The sequence below is a fragment of the Macrobrachium rosenbergii genome, chromosome 41 (assembly GCF_040412425.1).
Source record: "Macrobrachium rosenbergii isolate ZJJX-2024 chromosome 41, ASM4041242v1, whole genome shotgun sequence".
Lineage (NCBI taxonomy): Eukaryota > Metazoa > Arthropoda > Malacostraca > Decapoda > Palaemonidae > Macrobrachium > Macrobrachium rosenbergii.
Genome location: NC_089781.1, coordinates 92,977,988 through 92,992,451, shown reverse-complemented (window position 1 = coordinate 92,992,451; position 14,464 = coordinate 92,977,988). Strand labels below are relative to the sequence as shown.

Genomic DNA, 14,464 nt, shown 5'->3' with positions numbered 1-14,464 from the left:
GATATTCAACTCTGAAATAGCATAATATATATTTCTTCCACATTCTTCAGTTTTTCAAAGTACGTGCGTTAGATATTATCCGATGAGTAAGTAAAAAAAGATGTACTTTAATACAGTAATTGACACATAGTCCTTTTTCATATTTTCAATTTCTTTTCCATTACATTCGTAGGATCTTTCCTAGACAGTGACCCCCAAGGGTAAAAATTTTAACCCGGTATGTATCCACCTTTGAGGCGTGATTAGTACAAGATAATGACCCCAAAGAAATACCGGTCATAGATAACGACCCCAGATTTTTCGTGGTCACTATCTAGGAAAGATCCAATTCGCATTCGAAAAAGTTAAAAATAATCTAAGTTCTGCCACTCATTCAAAATTCGTCTAAACTACCTTTCCATGCTTGAAGGAATGATAATATAAACGTCACTTTCCAGTTCCTAATATTTATCAAAGTTGGTTGATTACATATCAGTAGGAATTAAACATGAAACAAATTTTTCAACGTTTTAATTCAACTGCTCATTTCCATTGGCAATAACTCTTGGCAATGGAAGAACCAGCCTTGCCAAACGTACCCGCAGAGATAAGTCACATCAGAAAGTGAAACGGATTCTGAGAAAGGTTCAAGAGAATGTTGATCCACATAAGCAGGTTCAGTGTCACATTCAATTCATAAACATCCGTAAGGGTATGCATGTTATCTGAGCTTAAAATTCCACATCCTTAGCGTTAACATTTAATAGCACTTGAAGCGTACGTTGTCATACAAAGAGCGCAATATTATTTTCGCAAAGATATTCGTACAAGCAGACAGATTGAATGATTTACGAAAACCTGGTCTTAGAACCAAGAATGGAATAGAAGAGAATAGAATATAGAATTTAGGCCAAAGGCAAGCGCTGGGACATATGAGGTCAATCAGCTCTGAAACGGAAACTGAAAGTAAAAAGGTTTAATTAAATGTGTAACAGGAGGAAAACCTCGCAGTTGCACTACGAATCAATTGTTAGGTGGAAGAATGAGAATATGAATGGAAGTACAGTAAAAGGAATGAAAGGGGTTGCAGCTAGGGGCCGAAAGGACGCTGCAAAGAACCTTTAAGTAATGCCTACGGGGCACAGAGCCAAGCGCTAGGGTACTTTCAGCCATTCAGTGATCAAGACAGTGAAAAGTTGGAGTGGCTGGACAGCAAGATGAAAGAAAGCAGAAGGTTAAAAACCGGATGCAGCTAAGGGCCGAACGGACGCTGCAAATAAACATCAGCAACGCCTACAGTGCTCCATGTTAGGTGCACTGGCGGCACTAACCCTTTAAGGGGAACACACAGGCACGCAGACTCAGATGAAATGTGAGCACCCGGTAATGTTACCAAAAACAGTTTTCATGACCTGAATAGATAAATAAACTTGAAGAGATTATTGCTGCCACTCTACCTGCGCGAAAGTGGCCCCATATCGGTTTTCGTCATATTGAATTGGCAATTGCTCGCAATCTTCAATTAACCAAAATGCTATTATTTTAGTGTAAATATCCTCTTGGAGGTAAGTGGCCGATACAGCGTCAGATTACCGTCAATTTTATTTTTCTGTAAAAGAAAACTATTGCGCCGGCTTTGTCTGTCCGTCCGCCCTCAGATCTTAAAAACCAATGGGGCTAGAGGGCTGCAAATTGGTATGGTGATCATCCACCCGCCAATCATCAAACATACCAAATTGCAGCCCTCTAGCCTCTGTAGTAGTTTTTATTTTATTTAAGGTTAAATTTAGCCATAATCGTACTTCTAGCACCGATGTAAGTACCACCAACACCGGCCACCACCGGAACGTGGCTGAGTTTCATGGGCCGCGGCTGAAAGTTTCATACAGCATTATATGCTGTGCAGAAAACTCGACTGCGAAGAAGAAACTTCGGCGCATTTTTTACTTGTTTTTAAGTGGATTATTTTCATTTTTCACACCTGAAAGGAATCTTCTATTTCTCATTTTCTTAAATGATGAAATGCGAGCTCTCTACCTTCCTCTGTATTTCCTGAATTCATTAGATTACAGCTATTTTTAAGGGACGTGTTTGTCATTATTTATGAAGTTCATTGGCGAAACTATAATTCAAGAAGTGACAGATTAATTTGGGCATAAATGCCAATCTTGGCCTCCTTACCCAGCCCCACTCTGCCCTCCAAAGATATGCCAGGACAGTCTATTAAATAATAATAATAATAATAATAATAATAATAATAATAATAATAATAATAATAATAATAATAATCAAATCATTCTTCCGTTCAAAGCGAGGAACTGCCTCAGTGACCGAGATTGATCAGGGCACCGTGCCCTCCAGAATATACCAGGACAATCTATGAAATAATAATAATAATAATAATAATAATAATAATAATAATAATAATAATAATAATAATAATAATAATAATAATAATAATGGCGGAGAAACAAATCCACAGCTAAGTATGGAAGACTGAAAAGTGGAATCGAACAGATTCCCGAAAGCTCTCTGTTCAGATTTATTTCTAAATATATTTGTACCCATACATAATTGCGGATATGCATAATAATAATAATAATAATAATAATAATAATAATAATAATAATAATAATAATAATAATAATATGTAAATATTGTTGAAGGTGTTGGCTGCATCACCTGCATCCACTTTATATACAGTCTTCTCTATATGAACTGAATAATAATAATAATAACAATAATAATAATAATAATAATAATAATAATAATAATTCTTTATTCACAGCGAGGAACTGGTGCAGGTCGCTCTTGGCAAGAACCTCAGAGATGACGCAATGTGTCATCGTAAGCCGGGTGTACTCGTCACGTCACGGTTGAAAGATGTCATATGTGTGATAAGGATAATTTGATATACTGGGATGGAGTGAGGGTTAGGATGCCACAGCATCGGATGGTTCTTCAAGTTACGTGTACGTACACGTAAACACATGCACACAAAAAAAAATTCTTGCAAGCAAACGACCAAGTCAACGCATGCATTTTTGTGTGTGTGTGTGTGTACATATATATATTGCGAAGTTCTACTATGTATTAGACCTTCGTCACTGACTTGGAAAAAAGTCGAAACCGGTCAGGACCTACACCCAATATATCATTTTTTCACCTCAGATTATATGTAAATATGTAAAAAATGCGAGTCATTACAATCATTATCATTTATATACGTGTATATATATATATACATATATATATATATATATATATATATATATATATATATATATATATATATATATATATATATATAACCATACTTCCAATTAAATTTTAATTCACTGGCGTATTTGTGCCAACATTTGTTACCGCCGAGCTAACTCGAGTGCCACATATAGCTGTCTTAAGGCACGTGGTGACTATATTATCCTGGGGCCAGAGTGCCAAGGCTTCTATACCATAGCCTATCCCAGTTTCAGGTTTGAACTAATTATACTCAAGCACGTTTGACTGTGTTCTCTTCAATAATAAAATAATAACTTGGTATACTTCATCCAAACAGTAACTTCTGGGAACCAATATTCATTTAATTCACTTTCAAAAGTAAGATTGCTATACTGCCCTAAGATGGAAAACTGCAGTATCTGCAAAATTTTCGAAATTGAGATATGCCACCTACTGGGCTCGTGAAACACCAATACACAAGTTACTGCAGTTTCAGAATGATTCTTCAATGCTCTCCACGAGTATTTATGGGGTCCCATTTGCAGTATCTGCAAAATCAGTAGTAAGGCAAGGGAGTATCTACCGTTTCTCTTAGTTTTGTATTTTTGCAGATACTACAGTCTTCCATGTCAGGGCAGTATAATAGTCCCGTCGATTCCAAATGAACGCCTGTTCATAGTTCTAAGCAAATAACGCTCTAAAGCATTTTTCTAAAACAGAGCATTTACCTTTCCGAGCATTTTAAACACTAACTGTGAGAGCTGTCAGTCTATCTAGCAGGCGTTAACCAATTATTATATGCAATTTTTCTGTAGGATTATAATATTCTTTGATCAAACGGAGAGCCATCAACTTTGTGGTTCTTTTTGCTTACAACGTGAAGGGAAATCCACCAAATTGTACTTTCTGATAAATTTAAGGATATCTTTTTAGTTTTCTGAAAAAAAAAAAAAAACTATTGTGCTGGCTTTGTCTGTCCGTCCGCACTTTTTTCTTTCCGCACTTTTTCTGTCCGCCCTCAGATCTTAAGAGCTACTCTGGCTAGAGGGCTGCAAATTGCTATGTTGATCATCGACCCTCCAATCATCAGACATACCAAATTCCAACCCTCTAGCCTCGGTAGTTTTTATTTTATTTAAGGTTATAGATAGCCATAATCGTGCTTCTTGCAACGTTTTAAGCCAGGCCACCACCGGACTGTTGTTAAAGTTTCATGGGCTGCGGCTCATACAGCATTATACCGATACCACCGAAAGATAGATCTATTTTCGGTAGCCTTGAGTATACACTGTAGCGGCTGTACAGAAAACTCGATTGCGCCGAAGAAACTTCAGCGCATTTTGTACTTGTTATACTAAAGCGAGAGATCTAGGTCCAAGCCTTTATCTTTGGCTATTCTTTAAAATATACAGAAAGTGATGAAATGTGGGAAGATGGAGAGAGATACAAAAGAAGTGAAGAGAAGAGTAGCAGTCATAAATAAGGAGAAGTTGAAAAAGGGTTTAAATAATGGAGAATCGAAGAAAAGATAAAGATATAATTAGAAAGGAGGAACAATTCATTCAGTGTTATGAACATGAAGATTAAAGCAAGCAAATATTAAAAGAATTTTCTTAACTAACCCCATTATACACTCTCTCTCTCTCTATACATATATATATAATTATACCTATACATATATATACATACATATATATATAATTATACCTATATACATATATATACATACATATATATGTGTATGTATATATATATGTAGATGGATAATTATATATATATATATATATATATATATATATATATATATATATATATATATATATATATATATAATTATACATATACATATATATAATTATACATATACAGATAGAGATACAGAGAGAGAGAGAGAGAGAGAGAGAGAGTGAGAGAGAGTGTGTGTGTATGAGTCTGTCGGTATGTTTGTGTCTACCTGAACGTTTGCTCTCTCTCTCTCTCTCTCTCTCTCTCTCTCTCTCTCTCTCTCTCTCAGAAGATTAGTTTCTGTTTGTCACAATACTGTGGGGTGTCTTCATAACAGATAATATTTGATAAGGTCTTCTTACTTCCGTTTGGGCATCGCCTTACTTGGCATGAGGGCATGGCTGTCAGGGGGACCAGCAGCAGTCGTGGGTATCCGCGCACGCAAGCTGGCATACCCAGAGACAAAATAGACGCTTGCACGACAGACAGACAGACAGACAAGGGAAGGTATATATGCATACAATTACTTAGGGGTGTAAATTTATATATAAATCATATGTGAACGGGCTAATTCATAATTAATAAATAATTACTAATTAATTTAAGGGTTAAACTATAAAAGTCTAATATTTTTTCTCTCTCTCTCTCTCTCTCTCTCTCTCCTGCAGTTTCATAACTGCAACTGGTATATCGATATTCAAATTTATATGCACCACATTATAAACCTACCTCTCTCTCTCTCTCTCTCTCTCTCTCTCTCTCTCTCTCTGTGTTAAGCAAGTACCTAAAAGTATAAGCATCTCATTACAAAACATTCTCTCTCTCTCTCTCTCTCTCTCTCTCTCTCATTATCTCTCTCTCTCTTCTCTCATTATATATTAATAATTAGAACCATTAACATGAGTATTAAGCCAATACCTAAATGTATAAGCACCTCATTACAAAACACTCTCTCTCTCTCTCTCTATTATATATTAATAATTAGAACCATTAATATGAGTATTAAGCCAATACCTAAATGTATAAACATCTCATTACAAAATCTCTCTCTCTCTCTCTCTCTTATATATTAATAATTAGAACCATTAATATGAGTATTAAGCCAATACCTAAATGTATAAGCATCTCATTACAAAACCCTCTCTCTCTCTCTCTCTCTCTCTCTCTCTCTCTCTCTCTCTCTCTCTCTCTCTCTCTCTCTCTCTCTCTCTCTCTCTCTCGTTCAAGTGGCACGTCGCCAGCCTTATGGATAAACGTCAAATCCAATGAACATTTTTGCAAGCAGGAAACCTACGAAGCCTCTTGAGCAATAATGAGTAAAAACTCAGAAAAGACAAGGAAACGAGTGTTTTGACTGACATCAGGTGTAAACTGACCCGTTTGTCGAGATTTACTGAATGTGGCACCTTTTTTGGGCACCCCGTATGGGGAGAAGGGGGGGGAAGAAGGTCTCAGGGCACCTCACGTGGTGCACTGTAGGCATAACTAGAGGGAGATTGTAGCGTCCCTTTGGCTCACAGCTGCATCCACTTTTTAGCCTTTTACTTGACCTCCATTCCTTCTTCCTTTCTTCAGTCTTGCTGTCCAACATCTCTAACTATTATTTCTCAGTGTAATTAAAGGGTTTAATCCCATTTCTCCCTATAGATCCTTATACTTCATTTCCTTTATTTTCTGGATCTCCTTATTTTGCTGTCCAACCACTCCAACTCCAACTTTCTCTATCTTAAGCGCTGAATAGCCGAAAGTGATCTTTTTGGGTATATTAGGACCACCTTCCACGTCTCTGTAATTATGATTAATCTTTCATAAATCGGTAATATCTCTCAGGTAAGATAATCTTAAACAAATGACAGTATTTACTGGTCAGGAAAATCCTTCACTAAATTGTAATGATTCTCATTTAATCTAATTTTCCATTGCAAGGTAATGACTCTTAATGATTAATTAATTGAACTGAATATAGACTTTAGACCAAAGGCCAAGCGCTGGAACCTATGAGATCATTCAGCGCTGAAACGGAAATTGACGGTAAAAGGTTTGAAAGGTGTAACAGAAGGAAAACCTCAAAGCAGTTGTACTATGAATCAACTGTTAGGAGAGGGTGGAAAGTAAGATGGAAGAAAGACAATATGAAAGGAAGTACAGTAAAAGGGACGAAAGGTGTTGCAGGTAGTGGCCGTAAGCACGCCGTAAACAACCTTACGTAATGCCTACAGTGCACCGCATGAGCTGCAATGACGGCCGTACCTTCCCCCTACGGGAGTCAGAAACTCTGCGCGTTTACTAAACTCTACGGCAGTTTCTCTCCCCTTTTCACTTACTGGACTCTGGGACTCTCAAACTCCCCGATGCCGATCTTATCTATTCAAAACAAATGGGAGACGATTGGCGTGCGCTGATATAACAAACGTAAATAACCAATAAGTTAATGGGACGTATCAGCTCTTAAGTAATTAGTGTTGCCATGCGGATGTCAATGAGGCTGCAAGCATGTGTTTGTGTGTGTATGTGTGTGTGTGTGTGTGTGTGTGTGTGAGCGCGCATGCGTGCTTGCTAGCACGTAGGCGGTGTCTTAGTTGTTTTAAAGTCTTGCACAGAAATGTCTATAAACGTCTATGAAACTTAATGTATATCCAGTTACTATAAAATAGAGTTCTGGTCTAGTCTATATATATATCATATATATATATATATATATATATATATATATATATATATATATATATATATATATATATATATATATATATATATATATATATATATATATACACATATCAGGTTTCTGCAAAACAGAATTTGATTAAGAAGACACGAAGTATCTATAAAATAGGCATGCCTATGAAACTACCTAAGGATTAAATTACCAAACAAGAGATAAAATAAATATTATCCTAACATTTTGTTAACACAGTCCACCTCCAAATCCAGCAAAAAAAATATAAAAAAAAACACGAAAATATACCATCAACAAATAAAAGGACTGGAGGTTTTGCAGAACTGCGCATATTCCTCAGAACTCGCAGATCGCCTAATGTGGGTGGATGTGCAAACACTGTGGAGGCTGATGGTAATAATGACACCAGCTATTGCTTATGAAACTGATAAGCGCTGGCGAAAAACATCGTGGTCAGAACGGTTGCAGGCACAGATATGAGTGATTATGCACACAGACAACCACATACATACTTATATGCACATGTACATACATACGTGTGTGTGTATATATATGTATATATATATATATATATATATATATATATATATATATATATATATATATTATATATATATATATATACATAAAAATATATATATATATATACACACACACATAAAAAGAAATGTGTATATAATATACATTTATACACACACATATATATATATATATATATATATATATATATAAAATATATATATATATATTTATATATGTACATATATATATATATATATATAGAGAGAGAGAGAGAGAGAGAGAGAGAGAGAGAGAGAGAGAGAGAATATATTGCGCTGATATTGCTAAGACACTCATAAAATGCCTCGCCATGTCGGGAACAGAAAGTATAATTTAAATAATTCTGTACCCGTGATAACCAAGTATAAACTTAAAATGCGTGTCAAGATGTCCACAAACACACATTAAACGAATTCACAAAAGAATAAGATATACATATTTTAACTGAGAGTTCCGAAGCAAGAAAAAAGTTGAAACATCATGGAGTAGATTTGAAAAGAAAGTGTACCACAAGCATTAAAATTATACTGGCCAGATCTCAATTATTTTCTTCAGACGATATTTTGGATTGAGACGCTTAGTATTTTCAAAATTCGACTAGACAAAATAAGATTTTAGCTTCCAAAAATTATATCCATCCCAAAATGAATAATAATCTATACAAAGCATAAGAAAATCAAACCCATTTCTAACCTTCCCACTTAAGCTATAACTTAGGCTGTACAACTTAACCTGTATAAGTTAGGCTATATTATTTAAATCACGGTAGAACTTCAGCCTCTATGAATCTCTTTATTTTAGATATCAAACTGAATTATCCGTAAAAAATGAAAACCTTATATTAAAAATTAAAAGTGTGGTAATGTTCGTTCACGATATGAAACTTGTAATATATTTTGATGCTGATGAATATGATAACTTATTGAATGGAATGGAATATAGAGGCCAAACGCCAAGCACTGGGACCTGTGAGGTCATTCAGCGCTGGAAAGGAAATTGAGACTAGGTAGGTTTGAAATAATCATTATATATTGTGGATAGCAAGATGGAAGAAAGAGAATATGAATGGAGGTACGGTAAAAGGAACGAAAGGGGTTGCAGCCAGGGGCCGAAGGCACGCTCCAAAGAACCTTTAGTAATGCACACAGTGCATCCCGTGAGGTGCACTGACGGCACTACTCCCATACAAGGATATTATTGAGTTGGTGTTCCTGAATTTACCATCATTTACTGACTGCTAAGTGACGTTAGTCCATTAGCTTTCAATCTTTAAACTTTCATAAAACGAGAACTGAAGACCACAAGCCTTTGCCTTATTTTTCACCAGAGAGAGAGAGAGAGAGCCTCGATGGCTCAGTCGGTTACAGCAGCAGCTTCGGACTTCGAGAGAGAGAGAGAGAGAGAGAGAGTGTTCAAAGTCGGTAACAATCACACAGTTACTTTCACTGAGCAAAGATGCACGCAGGCACCATCCGCTTTGAATTCTGGGTGTGACGTCACGTTTTTCGATGCAGAGAAAGCTGCAAAATAACGAAACAAGTAAAAAAATGAGCTGAAGTTTCTTCGGCGCAATCGAGTTTTCTGTACAGCGTATAATCACGGCCACCAAAAATAGATCTATCTTTCGGTGGTCTCGGTATAATGCTGTACGAGACGCGGCCCATAAAACTCTCAGCCGGCTGTGGTGGCCTGTGTTGTTGCGTTGCCAGAAGGACGATTATGGTTAACTTTAACCTTAAATCAAATAAAAACTACTGAGGCTAGAGGACTGCAATTTGGAATGTTTGATGATTGAAGGGTGGATGATCAACATACCAATTTGCAGCCCTCTAGCCTCAGTAGATTTTAAGATCTAAGGGCGGACAGAAAAAGTGTGGACAGAACAAGTGCAAACAAACAGAAAAGTGCGGAGGGACAGACAATGCCATCTCAATAGTTTTCTTTGACAGAAAACTAAAAGTCAAGTGAATAGATGAATTTGAATGTATGCAAAGCAGCAGATGACCTGTAAAATGCAAATTTATGGAAATACAAAAATACGACGTCATAAAAATAAGGACAATATTCAGATGACAATTGTATGAAAGTTACGCCCTTACAAAACCCATACGAATATCAATAAACGCATAGACTGATAGAACACGCGACCTAGTACTCCTGTCTAGCCCAGGCCAGACAGACACCAAAAAAAGAGCCCCACAGACCCATTGTCTCAACAATTCATTGATTATATGCGGGAGAAGGTGGTCCTCACAATGAACCCTTTTCATTACCACCACACCTCGTTGGCAATGACATGACAGCACGGTGCCAGTGCCAACGTAATTAGTAAGAAGGTGGCACTTGGGAATTGTCATTATGCCTGTCGTACGGAGACAAGAGTCAAGCCTAAAATTTATGTTGTGTCACGTGGCTCAGAAAAATGAAGCAAATTGCAGTCATAGATGTTATTGTGTGGATGTATATGCATTGTGTGTGTGTGTGTGTGTGTGTGTGTGTGTGTGTGTGTGTGTGTGTGTGTGTGTGTGGGTTTCAACATAAATCGTTTTCCTTTGCAGGGGGTGATTTCAGAGAAATAACAAGGAAGTGTTCAATGCCACATTTATAAATATACAGATAGATAGATAGATAGATAGACATAGATAGATAGATAGATAGATATACAATTAGACAGACAGACAGACAGCTAGATTCCCACATATAACTGAATAAAATGCAATAATTCATAATCATAAAAAAATACCTCCCACAAAGACATCTGTCTCTGGTAAATCTCGGAATTAGTGAAGGAAAATATGGCACTCTCTCTCTCTCTCTCTCTCTCTCTCTCTCATGACATGTTTACGGAAGTGCCCTTTGTAGAGCCGAAGTGAAGGTGAGAAAGGGGGGGGGAAAGAAAGTTTATGGGTAAAAGAAAGATTAAGAATGGGACCTTACAGACCTTACAGTTCGTTCGGGTTGCCCCAGGTCCCTCAGGAGGAGGTAGGGGAAAATTAAAGAGCAAAAAGTGTGTAAGAAATAAAAGCTTTGTGTGACAGAGAGAGAGAGAGAGAGAGAGAGAGAGAGAGAGAGCCAGAAAACGTGGTGGAGAATTTACTCACTTCTCTTTTAAGTGTATTTTTTCCACTTCAGTACAATTTTTTAGGGAAGAAAATGCTATAATTTGTGACAGGTACACTTATCAAAGCATGCTTTTTGTATGAGAGAGAGAGAGAGAGAGAGAGAGAGAGAGAGAGAGAGAGAGAGAGAGAGAGAGAGACGTTCTTGTGCTCATATAGCATTGGACAAGAAACTAAAAAACAGAAGAATTGAAACAGTGAAATATTGAGAGAGAGAGAGAGAGAGAGAGAGAGAGAGAGAGAGAGAGAGAGAGAGAGAGAGAGAGAGTGGGCGGCGTTCATGTGCTAAGGGGATAAGGAAAATTAAGGGAAGATAAACTGTAAAAAGAATAGAGACAGTGAATTATTTTCAGAGAGAGAGAGAGAGAGAGAGAGAGAGAGAGAGAGAGAGAGAGAGAGGTGTTCATGTGCTCTTACAACATGGGATTAAAACAAAACTAAATTTTAAAAAAACACTGTAAGAAGGATCAGTTATTTTGAGTGTGGGCCAGCACACTGTGCTCTTATTTTGAGTGTGGGCAGCATTCTGACCGGCACGGGACCTCTCTCTCTCTCTCTCTCTCTCTCTCTCTCTCTCTCTCTCTCTCTCTCAAAAAAGCATGCTTTTATAAGTGTACCTGTCACAAATTATCTTATTTTCTCTCCTAACAAAAATGACTGAAGGAAAAAAATACACTTAAAAAAGAAGTGAGTAAATTCTCCACCACGTTTTCTGGCTCTCTCTCTCTCTCTCTCTCTCTCTCTCTCTCTCTCTCTCTCTTCCTCATCAGCCAACTTCTCTCCCCGTGAGGGAGGGTGAGGGGAGACGTTCTGTCTCTCACACACGCTCACATGCTCTCTTTCCTCCTCTCTCTCTCTCTCTCTCTCTCACTCCTCTCAGGTGTAACATGACACGGGTTGCTTACTTACGTTGAACGATGGCCGCTGGCTCTCCCTTTTAAAGTAAAAGAAAAAAAATATATATATATATAAAAATCAACCACCCTCACGCTACGACAATGCGAATCACCGATTGAGGTCGCTCCACGCGACAATAAGATCAAACCACGACAATTATTTATCCGAACAATACTGTTTTTTTTTTTTTTTTTTACCAAACACTTATTCTTCCTTCTGCTTTCAAGAACAGGAAAACAAAAGCACTCATTTTTTTAGCACTTGCTTAGGTCTGCTTCCGCCCCCAAGTGACGGACACTTTCAACACATGAATTATTATGATTAGAGTTTCTGGAAATTAGGGGAAAATTATCTTATATATATATATAAATAGAGATCGCCTCGCGGTCGCCAGAACTCACCCCTCTAGCAAGGAGCGGCAAAGAGCCCTAACCTTGATACAGACACAGCCAAACTGCCACTGGGCTGCTCTACTGCCCTGGGGCATCGCTCTCTCTCTCTCTCTCTCTCTCTCTCTCTCTCTCTCTCTCTCTCTCTCTCGTGATGCTTTTTCATCTTGCTCAACTCTCTCTCTCTCTCTCTTTTGCCTGCCGTTTCATTTTCCACGCTTTGCAAGTTTTATCTTCTCTCTCTCTCTCTCTCTCTCTCTCTCTCTCTCTCTCTCTCTCTCTCTCTCTCTCTGTCGTGAAACTTTTTCATCTTGCCCATCTCTCTGTCTCTCTCTCCTCTCAGTGTTTTTTCTTGTTCATCTTGTTCTCTCTCTCTCTCTCTCTCTCTCTCTTGTTTCATTTTCCACATTTTGAGAGTTATTCTCTCTCTCTCTCTCTCTCTCTCTCTCTCTCTCTCTCTCTCTCTCTCTCTCTCTGTGCCTCTTGTTTCATTTTCCACATTTTGTGAGTTTTATTCTCTCTCTCTCTCTCTCTCTCTCTCTCTCTCTCTCTCTCTCTCTCTCTCTCTCTTAAAATCCTTTTAATCTTTCAATGTTTATCTTCGTTCTCTGTTTATCCTCTTATCTGGCAATCTATTAGTCTTTGCATTATCAGTGTTCCTCACTTCCTCATAAAACATTTTAATCTTTCTCCCTCTCTCTTTCGTTAAGTCTACTTATCTGTAAATCTCTCTCTCTCTCTCTCTCCCTCTCTCTCTTAAGTCCTAACTGTCCTCTGATGCAATACAAATTCATTAAGATTAACACTTTAAAATATGTACCTGATATTTTCAAACTATCTAACATTGTCTTCTGTGACATAATATGTCCTACATCTTATTCTTCTTCTTCTTGTTCTTCTTCTTCCTCTTTTCTCTGTTTCTTTTGCGAATAAGTTAACAGGAATAATTACTTTTGCCTTTAATATCATATATTGCCTCATAATATATATATATATATATATATATATATATATATATATATATATATATATATATATATATATATATATATATATACACAATATACGTGATTGCAAGCAAGTGTGTGTGTGTGTGTGTGTTTACACAAACACGTGATTATGTCACGTGTGTGTGTGTGTGTGTGTATAAGAGTGTGTGTGACCACTGATCTCTCCTTTCCATCCCATTTCAACCAGATCTTCGTTTTAAGGACATCAATTATTATGGTTTCTATGATTAAGAAACATACCAATTGGTCTATTCACCACAAAATAATAGTCTTGCGATGGTTCTGGATTTAATTTGCCAAAAATAAACCAAATTTATGTCACTTCTGAAACAATATGTGATTAGATGTGAGGACAGATAAATTAAAAGCAACATTTATCTGCTTATACTACGAAACAAAACAAAAAAAACAAGTAAAATATACACTCAAGCATCTTCGGCGCAATCGAGTTTTCTGTACAGCCGCTACGGTGTATAATCATGGCTACCGAAAATAGATCTATCTTTCGGTGGTCTCGCTATAATGCCATATGAGCTGCGGCCCATGAAACTTTAACCACGGCCTGGTGGTGGCCTGGCCTATATCGTTGCCAGGCGCACGATATAGGCCTGGCCTATATCGTTGCCATGGCTAATTATGGCTAACTTTAACCTTAAATAAAAAAAATAAAAAAAACTACTGAGGCTAGAGGGCTGCAATTTGGTATATTTGATGATTGGAGGGTGGATGATCAACATACCAATTTGCAGCCCTCTAGTCGCAGTAGTTTTTAAGATCTGAGGGCGGACAGAAAAGTTCGGACAGAAAAAGTGCGGACGGACAAACAAAGCCGGCACAACAGTTTTCTTTTCAGAAAACTATAAATTAAAAAGTCACAGAAGC

General features: G+C 37.2%; 1 protein-coding gene across 20 annotated transcripts in view; it reads right to left on the bottom strand.

Annotated features, from left to right (window-relative positions):
• Positions 1–14,464, bottom strand: part of LOC136827014 (uncharacterized) — a 235,454-nt gene that overhangs the window by 201,550 nt on the left and 19,440 nt on the right. The window contains exons 1-2 of one of the 20 annotated variants that reach the window (XM_067084684.1): positions 12,585–12,630; positions 12,196–12,220 (exon numbers count right to left, since the gene is read on the bottom strand). The exons of 18 other annotated variants lie outside the window; for them this stretch is intronic. The gene's annotated coding sequence lies outside the window, so the exon portion shown is untranslated. Of the gene's footprint in view, positions 1–12,195; positions 12,221–12,584; positions 12,631–14,464 lie in introns of those variants that run through there. One more of the 20 variants, XM_067084692.1, reaches the window with a different exon arrangement.